General features: G+C 48.9%; 1 protein-coding gene across 2 annotated transcripts in view; it reads left to right on the plus strand.

Annotated features, from left to right (window-relative positions):
- PDE4B (phosphodiesterase 4B) overlaps positions 1–19,046 on the plus strand; it is a 182,559-nt gene that overhangs the window by 128,714 nt on the left and 34,799 nt on the right. The window contains exon 1 of one of the 2 annotated variants that reach the window (XM_035564387.2): positions 6,533–6,722. The exons of the other annotated variant lie outside the window; for it this stretch is intronic. The gene's annotated coding sequence lies outside the window, so the exon portion shown is untranslated. Of the gene's footprint in view, positions 1–6,532; positions 6,723–19,046 lie in introns of those variants that run through there. 2 annotated transcript variants of the gene reach the window in all.

Below are 19,046 nucleotides of genomic sequence, written 5' to 3' on the forward strand. Positions count from 1 at the left end.
TTTCTCAGATGAAACTTCCTCCGCTTTTATTAGGCTGCCCTAGAATGGCTTTTTTTTTTTGTTACGTTGTTTGTTTGCGCTCTTTTGAAATCTGCATTTAGCAACCGACCAAGAGCAGCAGTCAGTAAGTGAGGCTAATCGCATCGTCTTCCCTGCCTGTTCCCCTTCTGCAGGCTGCGGCCCTCCGTCACCTTGTCCTCGTCCCTGTGTCAGGTCAGGGACCGCAGCAAACGCCCAGGTTCAGCTTCAGCCAGGGAGGTGAATAACACTGAGCAGAGGCTCTGGGCAGAGGGCCCCGAGCAGTGCACTGTGTGCAGCTCGTGGTCCTGAGTGCTTGTGGGACCCCTCTCAAGATCAGAGCTGGTCCTACTGACGCTAGTTTAAATGTTACTCCCACAGAGAAGGAGATGAGATTTGGAGGAGTGCTCGTGTAGGGTTTAATCTCAGCCTTTCTTATAATTCAGTGCTAGGAGGGACTAGTAAAATTTAATTATTACAGCTTGTGAAGCCTGGATAACTATCATTTCCTCTCATGCTGTGTGTTATTTACTGTCTGGGGACACGTACAGCCCAGGAGACTGCCGGGTTAGATTCCTCAAAAATAGTTACTGGAATGTGGAAGTCTCAAATGCAGAAAGAGAACAGGACAACGCGAGCTTCAGCTCCTTCTCCTTCACGCACTGTCTTGTGAGCAGCATGGAGTCAGGGCTAACAGGAATGCAACTCGTCACTTTATTTCAAGATTTGTTTTAGCAAGACTTCGCTTCTGTGGCCTAGGTAAAAGAATTCATGGAAAATTTCATAACCTTTGCATAGATCTGTTTATATAGGCTACAGAATCTGATAACAGGGAGATAATTCCCTTCCAGGAATTTTTTGATTAATTTTCTTAGCACTTTCTGTGGAAACAATAGCTTTCTGCTTTTTAACACTTTGTGGACATTTTTCTACATGTATGAGGACATTACAGTGTATTACAGTATTTGCAACATGAGCGGTACTTGATACTTTCTAGCTAGCCCAAGCTTCTAACGCTGGGAATAGGTGAAAATTTCAGCTCCCTTTTTGACTGAAGGGTCTGGCACTTGTAGGGAAAGTTTTTTTGTTACTCTGGAAAGCTCAGAAAGAGAAAGCAACTGACAAGAATCCAACTTTTAGCATTTTTAACCAAGCCCTTGTGATCCTGACTCATGATTTTCAATGTTTCAGTGCTCAGTGGACAGGTATGTCTAAATAAACTGCATTAACATCTTAACCTGAGGTGTGAAAAAAGAAAATGTCCAGTGGTGGAAGTGAGCCACGCTGGATGCCTTTTCCATATGCAGATTGTTATTTAATACAAACGGGCTGTGGAAGAAAAGGCAGGAAAGCTCTGAAAAGCAGCCTGGTAAAGCTGCCACGCTCGCTGCCAGGCAGCTACGAGGCTTGTAGCTGACAGGGGATGCGCTTCGTCTGGCTCTCAGGTGAGGCCAGCTGAGAAAGCAGAAAGCAGTGAAGGCCATGTGCTTTCTAAGGAAGTTTCCATTTAAACGCAGAAAGAGCAAAGATCTGTAGGGGATTTTTTTTTCGGTGCGTGCAGTTTTTTTCTTTTCCCCTAGATGGCTTCTGATTTGGAAATTAGGAAAGGAGGGAGAGATTTCCCTATCAGAACACTTCCACTTTTGTGCCAGTGGCTCCTGTGTCTGAAAGGGTGCTGAGTGTTTTTCCCATAAGCTTTGGAGAAGGAAACAGTAATGTTTGGATTGGGACTAGGCTGTGTTACATCCTTCTAGATAAAAGAATGTGTTTCGAGATGAAATGTGTTTATGTTCTCCAGACGGGTTAGCCGGCAAAGCTCGGTATTTTATTTTAGCTCTCCCATGTCACACATTGATTCATAGATCTACCACAATCAATTGACATCAGTATGAGCACCTCGTATATGTCTCCTTTTATTTGTCATTAGTGGAGTGATTTATATCCTGTTATGAAAAGTACAGAACTCGGGGTTTAAAGCGAACTGGCATACATTAATAAAATTACCCTGGAGGGAGACAAATTGCATTCAGCGTTTGCACTGGAAGTAATTCGCGCCAGCTGTTTACTCCAGCAGAATATTACGGGATTTGTCAGTTGTTTGAAACAGAGAGGAGCCAAACCCACTGCTCGTGTGCTCCTGAGGAGTTGCATCACTCAGGACCCAGGCCCATGGCGAAATGAATGAGTTGTGTCGAAATTATGAAATTCCTCTTCTTTTTGCTTTCATTTTCTCGAAACCATGAAAAATTCTGGTCAGGTTTTTCATGGGACAGAGGGCTTTCAAAGCCGATACTGATGTCAGTGTAGATTTCAGAGCTTTCTTAACCTTATAACCACAGCCATAAAAGGAAGAGGAATATGCATTGGACATCCTGTGTTTTGTCCTTGGTATCAGCTTAAGTAAATCTGGCAGATTTTTCCTGTTATTTATATCTGCATATCCTATATCTGCATATATTATATATATGCAGATCACAGGAACAAACAAAATTGCTTTTATGAATTAACTAAGAAGTCATAACATGGAAATATGAAGCTGTAGCAAAAAGTCCATAAATCCTTAATTAGCTCATGTACTTCACAGCTGGGGAGGATAATGGGGATTGGCAAGGCCGTGAGGTTCCTGAGCAGTCCGTGGCACTGCGCAGTGCCGTCGTGCAGTGCCAGGGTTGTGTACAGCTGCCAGCCTGCTACCTTTTTTGGTGTTACAGAAACAAAAGGTATAAAACCATTGTCATGCACGTGTCTGTGATGCTTCCTTCTCATATATTCCTTTTTTTTTTTTTTTAATGTGGCCTCTGCCACAGCTCCTTTCTTTGACCTCTGCGCTACCTCGGTCTCGGTGCATCCCTCCGTGCCTGCTCTCCGCGATTCAGCTCCCTCCGCCCCTGGTAGCAGTGAAAGGTTCAGCTCCTGCCCAGTTAACTCAGCCAAGAAAGCCTGTAACCAGCAACAAGTCTGGCAGTTCCTGCTCAGTTCTGTTCCTTCCTCCATATTTATTTTCGTTGCTGGTCCTGATTCCCTCCAAACTAAATCATCTTTCACTGGCAGCCACATTCAGCACAAGCCTCTCGTTCTTCCACCCGGTTTAGTACAATCTTTTCTCCGTCTGTTTCGTTTCCTTTCTGTTTTTTTTCCAGTACTTTTTCATACAGTTTCGTTTCGTGTTTTTCCCAGTACTTTTTCATGCTGTCCTGTCTACCAGCGTGGGCTCCGTGCTGTTTGCTTAATCCCAGCAGCAAGGCCTCAGCATCACCGCGCGGTGGTGGCTGTGGGCCTGGTTTCATGCCTGGCTTCGTGCTTGCCCGAAGCAGCCCAGGCTCTTCAGGGCATCATCTCCACCTCCACCTTCACCGTAAAAGGTCCCTCATTTCCCGTGTGTGTGTAAAAGGCCCCTCATTCCTGGCGGGCGCTGCTGCCCTGATGAATCCCGGGCCGCAGAGGAAGCGCCGCACCGGTGGGGATGCCACGGGGAGCGAGAAGCCGCCGCTGGATTCCCAAGGGGCTGAGGAGAGGCGGCCCAGTTCTGCTGGCAGATCGGTGCCCAGCAGACGGCACGGGTCATTTCCCCCCAGCACGGGTCATTTTCCCCCAGCATTTCTCTCGGGAGGCCGGGGCACTGCAGTGCTGCCCACGGAGCGCTGCACGCGGGTCCCCTCGCACGGTGTGCTCCCTGCAGCCCTGGGGGGGTTGCAGAAACTTCTCCCAGGAGCAGGCAGCCAAGTGCCCCTCGGATACTTTCAACACTGAATAATTACAGTATGTCTTCACAATTAATTATATACCTAGCAATATAGTATAGCTGATTGGCTTTGCAACCCGAGGCTTCGGGGGATGTAGCGCTTTGGGATATGTCACACACAGGCTTTTCAGGGCTCATGGGATTAGAGCTTTGTTAAAATTCCTCTCTGGGGGTGGGAGTGAAAGATTGGTATTTTTCTTGCTTGTGCCTCAGTCTCTGCTTCCCTGCTCATCCGCACGTTTGTCTGCACTTCTCACATGCCTTTACACGAACTCAAAACTCGTACTCTTTCATTTTTTATGTGGGTGTAAGACGTACACAGACTCGTGCACGAACATTTGTATAAAGCATAAACAAAAGACTGGATAAAGCTGGTGCTCGTGCTAATGAGAGCCCCGACTTTCTGTAGGAGTTAAGAAGCCCTGTGCATCAAAGTTACAAATATCTATAAATCCCGTGTAATTAGCATGGAGCTGGTGCTCTTGCACCAGACTTCCTCTGCTCGGCGTGCGGACAGTGGCTCTGGGCATCTACAAAATAGATGATTCATCTGAAATTCTGTTCTCGTGGTTTGCTCTGCCATGAGTTTGGCTGAGGACTGCAAGATCTGGACTTTAGATTTTGAGGCAGCTTGTGCAAGTCGATGCCGTGTTTTAGGCTTTCAAAGAGTGTGCGAGAGGAGCCGCATACCACCAGATAGCCGAGCCAAAAGTAACTGATTGTGCACCGTAAAGCAGTGGGGCTGCGCACTTATCTGTAAATGCTGCTGCCCGCAAATGTTGCTGCTAAGGGCTGCGGTCCTGTAATGATGCAGATGATTTAGAAACTAGCAAAACTGCCGAAGAAATCAGATAGATAGCAGCTGAGTGACGCGACTGCGTAAAATTAAGGCTGTTGAACAAAGAGGTGACTCGTACTGCTGGGGGAAATCAAAAGCGTGTTTCGGAGCGAGCCGTAAAAGCTACCTGCAGGAAAAGGCCCGCTGACATCCGGGGGCCGATCCCCGCTCGGCGGGGGCAGTTCATTCCCACGGCGAGTCCGTTTCGTGTGTTGCTCCTGCCTGCGAACACACACCCCCTGAAAGTTGGACTCATGCATCTTAGTAAGTATTTCAGTTATGCTATTGACGTCAATGCAGTCATTAAATAGATTGCCGGCCCTCCCATCAGCAAACCTGTGCCAAAGACCTAGAGGCAGACACATTTTAAAAGAAGAACATCAGGTTTTCTTTTAGCAATTGGAGAGAATAGGGGAAAAGTTTATTCTGAAATCACCGTGCTTTGCAATACTACCAGTTTTTTTTTTTTTTTTTCCTTAATTTTCCGAGGCTCGTTTTCTGCAAAGATAATGGCTGCATTTTATTTAGCACGCTGTCGTTACGTTACTGTGCACATAAACTCCAAATGAGGCTAAAGAGTAATTTTTTGTGATCAGCTCCAGCTGAAAAACAACACCCGTTTTAGGTCTCCCAGCTAGATTTATTCGTATATCAAGTAACAGAAGGTATTCAGGCAAACCTGCTTAGCCTTTGACTCCAGAAATTCTGCAAGGGTTGATTTCATGACATCTATATAAGAAAATAGCCATCGTTTCTCCTCGGCAGGCTCTGAAGACATACAAGCTAATCGCGGCTCCATAGCAACAGATGAAAACTGTTTTCCCCTCCGCCCCACCTGTGGATGTCACATGAAGATGCTACACGTGCTGCTGCCATCAGGAGCCTGTCACTCCCTGGGGCCCAGCTGCCACCGGCGGCCCCGGGGCGGCGGCGGGTGCCAGCGGGACTCCCCGCGCGGTCCTGCGCAGCTCTGGGCTCTGCGGGCTGGGCTCTCTGCTCCTGGCCCTGCTGGGGCACCTGCATCCCTGTGCCACCTCTGCTGCTCCTGGCCCCGTGTCGGGAATGGCCCCGGCCGTCGGACGGGGGCTCCGGCGGGGCGGTGAGCTGGGAAGCTGAGGACGTGCGCAGGGGGCACCCTCACGCGGGTGGAGGGAGCGCCCTTCCCTTGGCAAGGTCGGCAGGTACGTTGTGATCGACTGCACAGTCGGTTTAGGAGCTGAGACACTGGTTTTTGGTCATCTCACTGGTGATCCCACACTCTGCTGTGTAGCGTAAACCCATTAAAACAGTCATCGGTTATTAAAAGGGCTGCTGGCTGATTTCTTTGTGAGTGATCCAGCCAACTGCGAAGCCAAGGTGGCAACGAGGAGGTCTTCATAGTGGCGTGCTTTCATTGTGTCCCCACGTTCACTCTGCTCTTTAAACACAGGTCAAGCCCTGAAAGCCCTGCATTGCTTTCCTCAGCTCCCATTCAGGCGGGATTGCTTAAGGCCTCTGTGAAGACAATAAGGCTTTGCCATCCCTAATATCGGAGTTGATAAAATCTGTGTTTCTTTTGTTTTCTGCACAGAATGATAATAGTTGTTGCGGGTGCGATTTTGACATCGCAGTCTTCAATGCACTGAATCAGTTCCATATGAGTTTGAGAAATATGTACTTGGACTGTGAAAAAAAAAAAACAAGAAAAACAAACCAAAACAAACAAAAGCACCCAAACCAAGCTGCTGGCAGGCGGAGTTATTTTTTTAGGTTGCGGGGCACAGTTTGTGCATGCCTTAGTGATGAATAGGGTTCTTCATTGTCCCACTGCTTCGAGCCCCTTCAGCTTCCATGTCATCAGCATTTTCCAGCTAGAGAGAGCTGAAATGGGCTCCTGAAAGCACCCATGGCTCATCCCCGCAGCAGCTATATATAAGTTTCTCCTTCCTCCCCCGAGGTTGAGCTCACTGCTGCAGCATTGTGTCCCGGACACAGCTGGCAATGGGAGTGTGAGAGGCTGCATCTGAGTATCTGTGCCGAGACTTTCCCAGGGTAATGCACCGCACAAGTCCCAGAGGCAGCAGCCTGTCCTTGGACAGTCCCAATGTTCAAAGCTGTGTCCTCCTGCGGGATCTGATTCCGAGTGTAAGTCGCTTTTTTGTTGTGTTTTAAAAAGTAAGTATTTCTGACTTTGTCTTGTGATTGTCAGCAGCCAAAGCTTTTGGTCCGTAGCCGGACAAACGCTCCCGCTGAGCGTTTGGTATTTATTAGTCCTGGTGGGAGCAGTTCCTAGCTCGCAGGGACGCGAGAGGGTAAAGCGCCGGCCTCGACGGACAGGATTTGGATTTGTTTGGTGTCCTCAGCGGGGTAAACACTTTGCCCACCGGAACTAACTGTACAGGACAGCATAACAATTGTAAAGATTAAAAACAAAAGATCTTTTAAAATCGATATATATTCCAGGCAGGGTTCAAAAAGGGAGTAGGGGATTGCTGATGCACTTTTCCCTCTCGTCAGTGCCTCCGTTCCGAGCTGCGGTTCGGACTTGGGGGTCCCCCCATGGCAGCACCGAACAATGCCCCCCCCCCGACTGTCTGTAGCCTTCAGGTCACCCAGAAATGCTGGGGGTTTATTGCCGGTATCTTTTCATTTCCTGATCGACTGAAGAAGATTTGTATAGTTAAGCGTGTTATGCCTATTAATACGGGCACAATGTCATTGTGCAACTGGTAAAGAATGTTACGCCAATAGTTAATGAAACGTTTTAGTGTAATATTGTTTTCTCTGTGAGAAGTGTCTGTGAATGACAGCCTTAAGTATCGTATAATTGGGATACTTTTTTGACAGAAAGGAAACAACTGTTAATTATTTATGGTTATTAATAAAACATGCTAGGTTCTTAAGTTAATTCAGTTCACTGGAAAAATATGTACGCTTGCAAAGATTTACATTTTTAAGCAGTGAACTTTAAAAAGCATCTAAACACGTCCCTGTGGGATATATTTTCACGTCTAAAGGTATTGCTGATTGACTTTGTCGTGCGATCAGGAATTTAGTCATTTTAGGAATTCAAAATGAAAAAAAAACACCTGCAAAACCTGGCAATGCATTGGTTTGATAATTAATGTCTTTTGGTTTTGCGTTCAGTACTGGGCCTGTCAAAGGCCGGAGGCAAAGAGCCTTTCATCAGCGATAAGGGGCATAGGCTCTGACCCAAGGTTAGATGCCTGTTATTTGGGTTTTGCTGTTTACTAGGAGCCACGATCAGTGGCCATTATTAAGTACTGAATACTTATGTAGTTAATTTATTTTTTAAAAAAGCTGTGCTTTCACATATAGATACTTTAGTATAAATATCCTGCTGTCATAAGTATAGCTTTGCAAGAGGAAACCGAACGTCTGTGCATATGAAAACTCCTCTATCACACCTCCACGCTCTTCAAAAGCTTTACCAAACAGACGTTTTCGCATCGTGCCCAGGAGACTCTGGATTCCAGTCCTTTAAACAAGGCTGCTTTGGATCCAGCATCCCAGGCCATAGAGCATATTCTAGACACCCCAACGTTTTCACTTAAAATGAATTGAATCCAGTTAGGCCCTTCGTGCTGCAGGCATGTGTTCAGGGAGGCTTTACAAGCGTAGCACTTAATACCAAGATGATTCTAAAAGGTCACATTTTACAACCAAGGTATTTTTCTTTAAATACCGCGCATTAGGCTGATGAAAGCAGGACACAGCCACAGCAATTGTTGGCTTCTCTGAAAAAACAGCGTGCTCTTCCGAGAAGCAGTGGAGCCAGCCTGGCCTCCTGCTCCGACCTGCGCGAGAGGTGCCCTGCGGCGGTGGCACTGCTGCGACGGGCACGGGGCGCTCGGGTCGGCACCGGCAGTGTGCACTGGCACAGCCCCCAGGGACTGGTGTGTGAATGGGCTGAGCACGGCCCGGGGCCAGTCCCGCTAGCAGAAGCCCAAATAAACACTCACAAGCTGAGGATGCACTAGCGAGTAAAGGTGTGCAGGTTGTCATTCACAGATTTTGCTAGCGTTTGGCGTTTGGGAAGGGCTTTCCTTCCCTTCTTCCCAAAGCTGCTTCTGGAAGAAGAGAAATCCAGACCCAAGTTTCCAGTCTAACCGGAGTGTCTGCTGTTTTAGCAGTAATTCTTTATGGGACGTGGTCCACATCCAGATCCTAGTCAGACGCGTTAGTTGGGCCTTCTCCTTTATTCAAGTTTTTTGGGCAGGGTATTTCCCGAAATTCCTATTGCTAGAATGTCACCGACTGTCAGCAGCTTCCTGGGTTTCAACGGTATCGTGTGAAACTCTTAAATATTTCCGCCTATGCTCAGCGGGAACACGCTACCCAGGTATAAGCCAAAACTTCGTTAATCACACTTTATAGATCAGGAACCACAGAACTGGAACGGAGAGGAGATGCTCCTCGCACCACATTTTTCAGCAGCAGCTGCTCGTTCTGAGCCGGCGTTTGTAACGCGTCCAAATGTGGTCAATTTAGTGTGCCGCTAGAATGCCTTTTATTGCAAATTGCCTTAAATGGAAAGCCCCGGGCAGCTGAAAATCAGATGTTTCGCAGAAATTGTATGAATTTCACTGAACTTATGACACAGAATTAATTACTTCAGAGAAGTAGCGTGAGTTACAGCACTGAGACCTTGGCCAAGGCTAACATGAGGTGCCTCTACTATGCTGCTGAATGTAAGAAATCCTGAAAGGTGCCGCATAGCATAAAACTTAAGCAGCAACCGCTGGAATAATTTGCAGTAGGTCAACCTGTGTTTGACCTTCAGTGAGGGACATTTCAATTTTCATGTCCATTTAATCTGATATTTTAGCTCAGACAGTTAATAAGGGTGCCGTTAGTGTAGCTGACATTTTGACTTCCTTGTATTTGATTTGAGGAGATTACATAGGTATATTTTGAGGGCCTTAAATAAATATATTTTGAGGCTCTTAAATAATATAATTTGAGAGGGGAAGGCTGTTCTTGCCTGCAGTGGCTGTAGCGATTTGGCAAGCACTTGCGCTTCCAGGCCTGCCTGTCAGTGCTGGGTTGGAGTTTATCCTCCCTCTGCCCTTCGGGGCAGCTTTCCGATGGCTCAGCCCCAGCACGAGGGCCTGATTCAGGTCAGCACCGAGACCTCAGACTCGAGGAAAGTAGTCCCACGGGACTCAAACCTCCACATTTAGTCACTTTCTGGCTAAAATGAGCCAGATGTGAGAAGAAACGCAAGTTGTTGTCTGGTGTTTCTATATAGAACCTGTTTCTGCTTCTGGATAGCCACGTAGTGATTCCAACGCTGTGTCCCTAGGTCTGTCAGGCAAAATGTGGTCCAGTTCTGCCCCGTGTCCCAAACAGATCTTTAAAAGAGCTGGTGACCAGGGTGTGATGGCCCCGGCCTGAGGGTGATTCAGAGGCATGGTGGAGATCAGCACGTGAAACTATTAATATGGAATATTAAAAGCTGTCAAAACAAATGATGCTGGTTTGTAGGATACTGACATCTCCCTCTTCCTCCCCACCCTTTTACCCGTGGGACTTAATCTGTGATTTTAAACAGATTATTTTAAAAGGCTGTACGTGCGGTTTAGTAAACATAAAGCACACTGAGTCACAGCTCCGAACAGCTGAAATGGTTTGCTAGGGTAGATTAATACAGATGATTAGCACAATGAATAGTTTAGCTCTGTTTTCAGCTACTGCAGGTCTGAAGATTTGTAGTTTTGTGACTTAGAGCATTCTCCAAATGTTCGCAGAGTTAGAGCGTGTGGATGTGTTAAAAGTGAATCCATACGGCTCGGGGTGCAACCAGAGAGCTCTCTGAATGACTCTAGCCTGACGAGTAAAATATCCTCATTTTCAAAAGCTGGATGATCACGGATTAAGTAACATCTTTTTAAATTGCATGTGCTTCCAGATTATTCAAGCAGTTTCTGCTGGTTCTGCTCTATGACCAGCCCACGATCTCCAGTGAGCAATCCTCTGACTTCCCACAGTGCAGCTTAATACAGTCACAGATCGGTTGATAGGGCTTACTCAGAGTATCACCTGAAAACCAAATATGTCAAAACAGGTCATTTTTTGCAACGTGCTGCATACCTGAGTGGCTGTGCTCAGTGCAGGGTAACGATATCTTTGCCTTTCAGCAGTAGGATGGCAGTCATATGCATTTATTTTGAGAGGCTAAATAAGGACATAAAGTTCAAACAAGGTAAATCAGCGAGGTAGGCACTATTACTCTGTGAGTGCATAAAATATCTATGGTAGCAGAAAAGATTAAAATTACAAACAAAATCAATTTTTAAGCTTCCGTCCCTAAGGATAATGCTTTCAAGAAATTAATTTAGTAATGAAAAAATCTATTTAATTGTATTTTATAATTAATATAATGTGTCTGGCATGCTGGCTGAACACATAATGGATGACTGCATGGCCAGGCTTTCAAGGCAGGGAGTGGGGCGTACGGGCACGGCGGTTTGTGTGTGTCCTACAGAGTTCCCGGGAGTTATGGCCAGGATGCTTTTGGGAGCCACGTTCTTAACTTTCCTATGGAAGACCGTAAGGAAACTAAGTTGAGATGAAATGGAGGACAATTTTATGTTAAATTGTGACCTTTTCGGAAGCCGAGGAATCTGAGTTAAACAGGTCTAACATTTTTCCAACAGCATGTTCTACATTGCTGCGGTGACCCGGGTGGCCTTATTCTGACCCTCCTTTAAGAATTTCTGAATAATTTGCCTCATAAAGAGCTAAGTATTAATAATTAACTTTGTCTTTATGTCTAATGCCAGTGGCTGAGAGGAGCTTTTCAGGTAGATCAGGCACCGTGCTTTGTAGCTCCAGGATTCGTTCCTGAGGTTCCTCTTCCATTCCCTACCCCGGTGTTTGTTTCACCACAAAGGACTTTCACTCTTACAGAACACGTATACCATCAGATTTATTATCTCCAGGTTAACCTGGTTCAAAACTGGGTTTAATTGCTATGGATGGCTTTGTGGATGAAAACATCTGAATTCTGTGGCAGATCCAGATGCAGACTCTTTTACCTGTGATTTACAAAAGTGAAATGAAAACAGTGAAATACAGTGCAGTTCGTCCTTTACATCATTCATGATTTTTCCCCTTGTTGAATCACAGTCATCGCTGTGGTCTCCTGTCTAGATAGCTCCTTCTGTGTCTGAGGCCTGCTGTGAGAGCCAGCTCATGGTTTCCCAAGGAGGAGTTTCCACAGCATTGGCAGGGGCGCAGGCACTCCATTTTGCACGGATGTGTGCACAGAAAGCTCGTGAGAGCCCCAGCTCCTTGATTTCTGCCGTGGGGCCACGTGGACAAGAGCCCTTGCTCCAACACACGTCGTCAGTGCACGGCACAAGGCAGCGAAGTGCCGAAGCCTTCGGACTCGCTGTGGGTGAGCCAGCTCCGGAGCCGGAAGCCGTCTAGCCACAACAGCACAGGATGGTGCCCCACCTAATTAAGCCTGTTGAAAGGCAGGGCTAATTAGTTTAGGTGGAGTGCCTTGTTAGCACAAGGATGTTGCTTCCAGGATCCAAGTTGGTTTCCCTGCACGTGTAAGCTTACCATCCCTCTCCGAGCCAGCCCACATGCATCCAGTGAGATAATACGCTGCACGGTGCTGCTAAATCCTAAGTGGGCAGCTAGGTAATTTCATAATCATATCCTGATTTTTCAGTGCCTTTCTCACACTTGTGCATTCACATGCACGCCATGTGCTCAGGAAGAAAACATTTCTAGTCACACACTACAATGTTCATCTTGCTGTGATCCGGCCTTCCCTTGTTTAGCCAGGGAAACAAAAACACAATCTGGCTCCCCATGGTGTACAGGATGCTGGAACTGGGATTTAAATCCTGGTCCTCAGTTCTAGATCTGGGTTGGGTGCTTATTTCTGCCAGTGGTCCTCTCCTCCCCCAGGCTGCAGCCCCCTGGGACAATTTCACGTCCCTTTGAGGAGCATGTCCAGTAGAGGTGTGATGGGATTCACTTCATTTGAACATTTGTGTCAGCCTTGGGAACTGTGGTCTGTGTTCTGAAACTCGTTCGAGGCATGTATTAATTTCCTGGCGAAATGTCATCTGAAAAAACATTTTCAGCATTCCTCCTCGAGATCTCTCCCGTATGTGTGCCGTCAGTCTCTGCACTTCTGCTAGGCTCTAAGGGGAGAGGTACCCTCTTACGTCGTGTTTCTCCTTTTGCCTTGTGATTAAGGCGGGACAACAAGGAATCGAGCCTGGTCAGTAAAACGATAACGTGCCAAACCGTGCGTTTGCTCCCCGAGATCAAGTTGGAGCAGAGCAATCTTTCCTGTTCATTCACCAGGCCAAGATTAGATTCTGCCCCTCTTGCCATTTCTGCTTCTCCCTGTCCCTGGACCGAGGAATTTCTACTATGCAGGCAAATCCCGTTCCCAGATTCCCCCGTGATATCACTGCTAAGTGACATCTGACAAAATGCTTCCTGCATTTTGTTACTTCCATTTGGCACCATAAAAGCACTGTCACTTACGCTCCTGATTTGTGGCAGCCACAATGTATTGTTCCCCCTGGGAGGGGGGAAAGGAGGCTGCAGGCACTGCCCTGTGCTAAAACCCTGCAGGTGAGACCCTACCTCCAATCTAAATCCTTCTTCAGAGCTTCTTCAGCTTTCCTCACTCATGACCATTTCAGGTTAAATGTTTAGGCTTACCTTCAGATCAGAAATGGCTTCTCTGGGAAGTCTCGTAGGCTTCTGTTCACCCCCCTTAAGGTTTTCATAGTGTTTATGCCTCGTTTTTGCACCTCATTGTCATGCAGAAGGTGCAGTGGGGAATCTTTATCATTTGTCTTTATGCTGTAACATTTAAAACCGAGGTTTAGACAGCTGTTTTAGAGTGCACGTGCATCAGATGCCTGTAAACACACCAAGTAAATGTAAGAGTACTTCCCGAGCTTAATTCAGGACCTTAACTTTTTGTTAGCTCGTCCTTTCCAAGTGGTGTCCCGTGCTCTCTTTCAGTTGGGCAGATGTCAGCATTACTTTTTCTATGGGAATGGAGATTCATGACAAAACATGTTCTACTCTCTGCGGCAATGCCCGGTGAAGCTTTGGTCCTTCCTTCTGAGCAGCATTTGGTAAATCCAGGTCTTTGCAAGGCAGTCCCTTGAGACCAGCACTCTGACTTCTCCGTCAGCTCCTTGTGCTCAGCCTGGCGCTGAACTGCTGTGGTGGTCCCAGACGCGTGTCTTGGTTGCCTCCTCCAGTTCATCCTCCTCTGCTGGAAGGAGCAGTGCTCCTGGGACTCTCGGTACCCTGCTGCCCAAGCCAGCCGACCATTAGAGGACTGCCTGCAACGGTGCACGCTGCTTGGGGGCACCCGCAGCGATTGCCACAAAGCCCAGCAAAAGTATCGGGAGAGCTGAGTGACTTCTCCAGCTCCCAAGGTACCAAACAGCAATCGCCCTGCTCTAGATCAATCGGTAAGCAGTTGCCCGCTTATTGCTAACAGCCAGTGGTCTGTTCATCGAGTTGCCAGCCCGTGCGGGTCCTCGCTGACCCAATTCTCACACCCCGGCCGCGGATCCGCCCAGCTGCCCACGGTGCCAGTGGGTACAACGTGGGCGCTGCAGGTTTGGCCAGTTCTGGCCGAGCTGGCTTCAGCGCTCCCAGCCCCGGGCTGACCTCTTGCTATGGGTTTCCTTGAAGTGTTTCGTTTTTGCCTCAAACCAGGGGCAGGGTCCCCCGTGGCCACTCTCCCTGCCCTCACCTTGGGGTGGTCACGGGGATCGCGGTCGAAGCAAGGCCTGGGGTGGCCACGCTGCCCAGCACCAGGTCTCTCCAGCGTGCCAGCTGCTCGTAAACGCCTTTGTTCGCTGTTGAGGGCTTCCATTCGCTGCTTGGCCTCAAGATACTGTCATTGCCACGAGATTAATGCAGCCTAACCAGCCACCTAAAAATTACAGGCTGATTTTGAAGAAAACGCGCGGCGAGCTGAGGAGCCGGCCGTCCTGCTGTGCAGGAGGATCAGGAATTTCAGCAGGAGCCAGCTCGATGAAGCAAGGAGCTTCTTAGTGGACCAAAGTGAAAAAGGAGAGCAGGGAAAGAGTGAGAACAAGGACTTGTAACACAGGAGGGATGTAAAAGCGTTGTGTAGGTGCGGGGGCTGATGTGGGGCAGGCCGCAGGCCAGCTGGAGCTGTGACTTGCAGGGGACGTGAGGGGAAAAGAGGGGAAAAGAGAGACTGTGGTGTGGAGCAGGGAGGGAAACCTCAGGGAAAATGTGGGTCTGTTGATCCGTGGGGGAAACAGCCTAGTGAGAGCCGGTGCACAAATGGCTGAATTGCTCATTCTTGCCACAGCCGTCCCAGACAAAGCCTTTGCTGGATCTCAGCACCTGCCAGTGCCTGGGAAGGAGAGGGATGGGGAGCAGCAGGTCAGGGGCAATTTGGAGGGGGTGGCTGTGCTCAACTGCATGGCGCTGGGCAGGAGTCAAACTGGAAAAGCTGGTGGATGTGACTGCAAGGATGCTCTGAGTCGTTTGTGAAAAAACATGGTGCTTGGGAGGGTCCGTGACGGCTGGAAGAAGGACCCTTCCTGAGAAAAGCGAAGGGGGCCTGGGGAGCCATGGAGCGGTCAGGCTCCTCGGTCAGCACAGAGGGTGGTATCCGTTTCTGAACATGTAAGGACACGGAATCAGGAACAGTAAATGCAGATTTGTAGGGGCAAATTCTTTTTGAAAGCTCCGACCTCCTTCTGCATTGGCTATGGGGACCGCGTGGCTGTGGGGACGCGGGGCAGCCTGGGTGGGCACACGAAGCGGCGCTTTGGCACCGTTTCCCTCAGCATTCCCCCCCCTGGATGCTGGGGCAGCGTGGGGGGCCCAAACAGGATGGCATTGCTGGGCCTCCGGGCTCCACCTTGTCCTGATGGCTGCTGGCGGGGGAGTGCCTAGCAGTTCCCTGCAGCTACTGGGAGAAGTGTTAAGGCAGCGGCAGCAGCAGCAGCAGCAGCAGCAGCAGCAAGGCGGTGCTGGTGGTGAGCCACGAAGCCAGCGCTGGGGACAGTGCTGCTCTGGGGGGGCTGGAGCAGCCGCCCCGTGATGCTGCAGCAGCGAGGAGCCTCGTGCAGCTGGTGGGGGAGGACAGGCACCCCCAGAGGGTGATTCAGCCCCTCGCAGGCGGCGTGCTGAGAATAGACCAGAATCACCCTATGGAGGTCCCAGTCACTTTCCACTGACTGTGCAGGGAGCTTAGGTGATTAACTTTTAGCTGGCTAAAGATAGATCAGATGACCCCCCCCACACACCCCGGTGACATTTCTCCGGGCTAATATTACTGCTTATCAGTGGTGCTCCGGTTACATCGCAGCTGGCTCGGTGGTCGGGCAGCAATCACATCGGCTGTTGACTCAGAAACATCACCGCTACTATGGCACTGAATGACTAGCAGACGTCTTCGCGCTGCGAGCCGTGTAAGCCGGCCGAGTCACGCTGCAGGCATTCCTCCCGTCACTGGGAGCCCCCGCGCCGGTTGTTAAATGAGCCCTGTTCCTTCTTGGGACCACCGCGGCACGGGGACGCGCATGGCTCGGTGTGCCACAGTCCTTGTGTCACTCCCCACAGGCAGGACATCTTTCTTCCTCCCTTTCTTTGCTTTCCACAGCGCCGTGTCCTCCCTCTGCTTGCTCCCTGCAGCTTTTCTCCTCGAACCTGGCCGAGCCTTTGACACTGCTGCGGGTGCTGCTGCAGCCTCTGCCTCGGCACCCTCAGCCTCTCCGGAGCCACTTCTCTGGGGGCTGAGTTTTCCCAGCAGCTTTTCTGGGCAGCCACGCTCGTGTGTCCCAGAAAGGACCCGTCTTTAATTAGAGTGCCTTATAATGGCTCTGGAGGGCGAATGCCAGACTCCTCGGCAGTGTAACATACGAGTTGGTTTCTATTGCTGCTCGTTGCTTTGAGAAGGTGAAACCCAGAAGTGCCCACCGAAATCTTGGCCTTGTTTTCCCTGAGGCTGGAGCGCATGTCAAACCCTTTCATCACCAATTTCAGCATTACAAGCGTTATTCCTGGCAACAGCATCTCGCTCATTTCCTGTCATTTTTCGCAATTAGCCGTAGAAAGCTTTCGCTTTGTTTTTTTCCCTATCTTCCTCTATCATCGCTGAATACAGGCTCCATTGTTCCTGCTGCTCCGGAGCCCGCGTGGAGCTTTTCTCTGCTTTCCCCCACAGCCGGGTTTCCTCCGGTGCCACCTCTCCAGCATCTCCCTGGGCAAGTCTGTGCCGGCTGCTCCGTGCCTTGCCTCTTTCCAGGGCTTTCACCACCCTCACCTCCGTTACCAGCGGAGGAGACCATGCTTTTGAAGCGGAGTTTGCTAAAAGTGTTATCTGCGATGTGCCACGTGCCCTCCGTTTGCCTGCAGTGCCATGGCATCGGCTCCCACCCGGCTGTGCAGCGCCGGGGGGGGACGCGCAGAGCCCTCGCTGCCTCTGCGGGACGGCTGCAGGTGTGAGAAACGTGAGAGGGGGCAGCTGGAGCGACGGGCAGGACCGGAGTCCCAAAAATACGATCCGGAGGGGGCAGAAGGGCAGGCTCGTCCATTTGTTCGGGGCTTGCTCAAGAGGACTGGCTCCACCTGTTCCGCAGGTGCTGGGGCTTTGTGCCTCTCTTAGCACATCTGCACCTATCTTTGCAAAAGATATAATTAGTTTCATTGCACGCAGTGAAATGCTGGGGGGGGGGGGGGGTGACAGTGAATCTAAATGCTCCGTCGTTCCCATGATTGGAGATAAGGCCGTAACTCGGGCCCCGCAGCCTGCTGCGCCGGGAGCGCACAAGTCTCTGGGACAAGGGGACGTGTTCGTGCGCTGTGTGGCATTGGGTGGGTGGTCTGCTGGGTGCTTCTGATCAACGGCAGGTCTTCTTTGGGGGGGGTTTCTAGCTTTTGTGCTCGAGCAAAAGTTGAAAATGTGGCCCCTGGATGCCCTGATCACCAAAAAGCACGCGGCACCTCTCCAAAAAGCCCTGCGCTTACAGGGCGCAGGCTGCTTCAAGGCATAGGATGGCGCTACAAGGCCCAGGCATTGTCATTCTAGATTTGGAATGAATCACTGCAGTTGCGCTCTGCTCCTTTTATTTTGTTTCCTGTGAGTTTTCCAACCCGTCCACAGAACAATTTTCTCAAGTCTGTTTGTTGGGTCTGCTGGAACAATGGCTTAATTCAAGGAAATGGCTCTCTGCTCACGGCTAGTCATGAAGGCACTAACAGGATACATTAAACAAATAAATTATTTAGTGTCAGCCATTCACTCAGCATTGTCAGGGATAAATATGTAAACACGTCCGCACCATCTGTAAACAACCACGGGTACCTTGGGAAGGCAGAGGGTGAATGGCTGGCAGCCGGCACCGGTCCCTCTTCTGTCAAGTTTTGGCACGTCGCTCGTTGATGAACCTGTTCTGCTCAGCGTGCGCCATGCTCCGGGTCCTGGGGTGATGCTAGGCGCTGGCGAGGGATTGTCTCGGGGCATGTCACGAATCCCGCTCTCCCGGGTTAAAACAGGCACGTTCTTGTGTCGAGAGGGGCTGGAGGGAGCACCGCAGCTCGCCTGGATCTGTTGGACTTGTCTAAGCCGTGACCACACACGTGCCCTGGTAAATCACACAGGCCACCACCCTCATGGTTCCTTTTTTCTCTTTCTCTTTTCTTTTTTTCTTTTTTCTTTTTTCTTTTTTCTGTTTTCTTTTTTTCTTTTCTTTTTTTTCTTTTTTCTTTTTTCTGTTTTCTTTTTTCTTTTTTCTTTTTTCTTTTTCTGTTTTTCTCTTTTTCTCTCCTTTTTCTCTCCTTTTCCTTTTCCTTTTCCTTTTCCTTTTCCTTTTCCTTTTCCTTTTCCTTTTCCTCTTCTCTCTAATCTGCATCAGGGCTTGCAATCCAGTGGGTCTCAGCTGAGGCTGGTGGGTCAGGCTTTTGTGGCTCAGCTCTTCTGTGAGAGTGGCACAGAGAGGGCTTCCACCAGGGCAGTGCTTTCAACAAAACATTTTGGGTGCGTTCTGATATCCCGGTCTGTTGCTTGCTTAGGCATAAGCTCTTAGTCATTAGTAGCCGAGGACTGAGAAATGTGAATGAAGCCTTCAGTAAACATTAGTGCTATCTATACTGCTCACAAAATTATAATCTGTCATTCAAATGATTATCCAGAGGATCTGCCTTCTCTTCTTAATCATTTCTTATCATCTCTAACAATGACAGCAGTGACAGCAATGTGTAATGAATATGTTATATAATTAAAAATGGGTTGTCTTAAGATCCTCTAGCAAATGCTAAGTGATAAAGACTCGTAATGTATATTGTTACATTTTTAAAGAAACATCTATATCTGAAAATGTCTACTTCTTTATTCTGTAAGTTATTTTAAATATTTGTAAATAAGCAAAATATTCCTGTATGCCTAAAACCTCTAGAACCGGA

The sequence above is a fragment of the Cygnus atratus genome, chromosome 8 (assembly GCF_013377495.2).
Source record: "Cygnus atratus isolate AKBS03 ecotype Queensland, Australia chromosome 8, CAtr_DNAZoo_HiC_assembly, whole genome shotgun sequence".
Taxonomy (NCBI): Eukaryota; Metazoa; Chordata; class Aves; order Anseriformes; family Anatidae; genus Cygnus; species Cygnus atratus.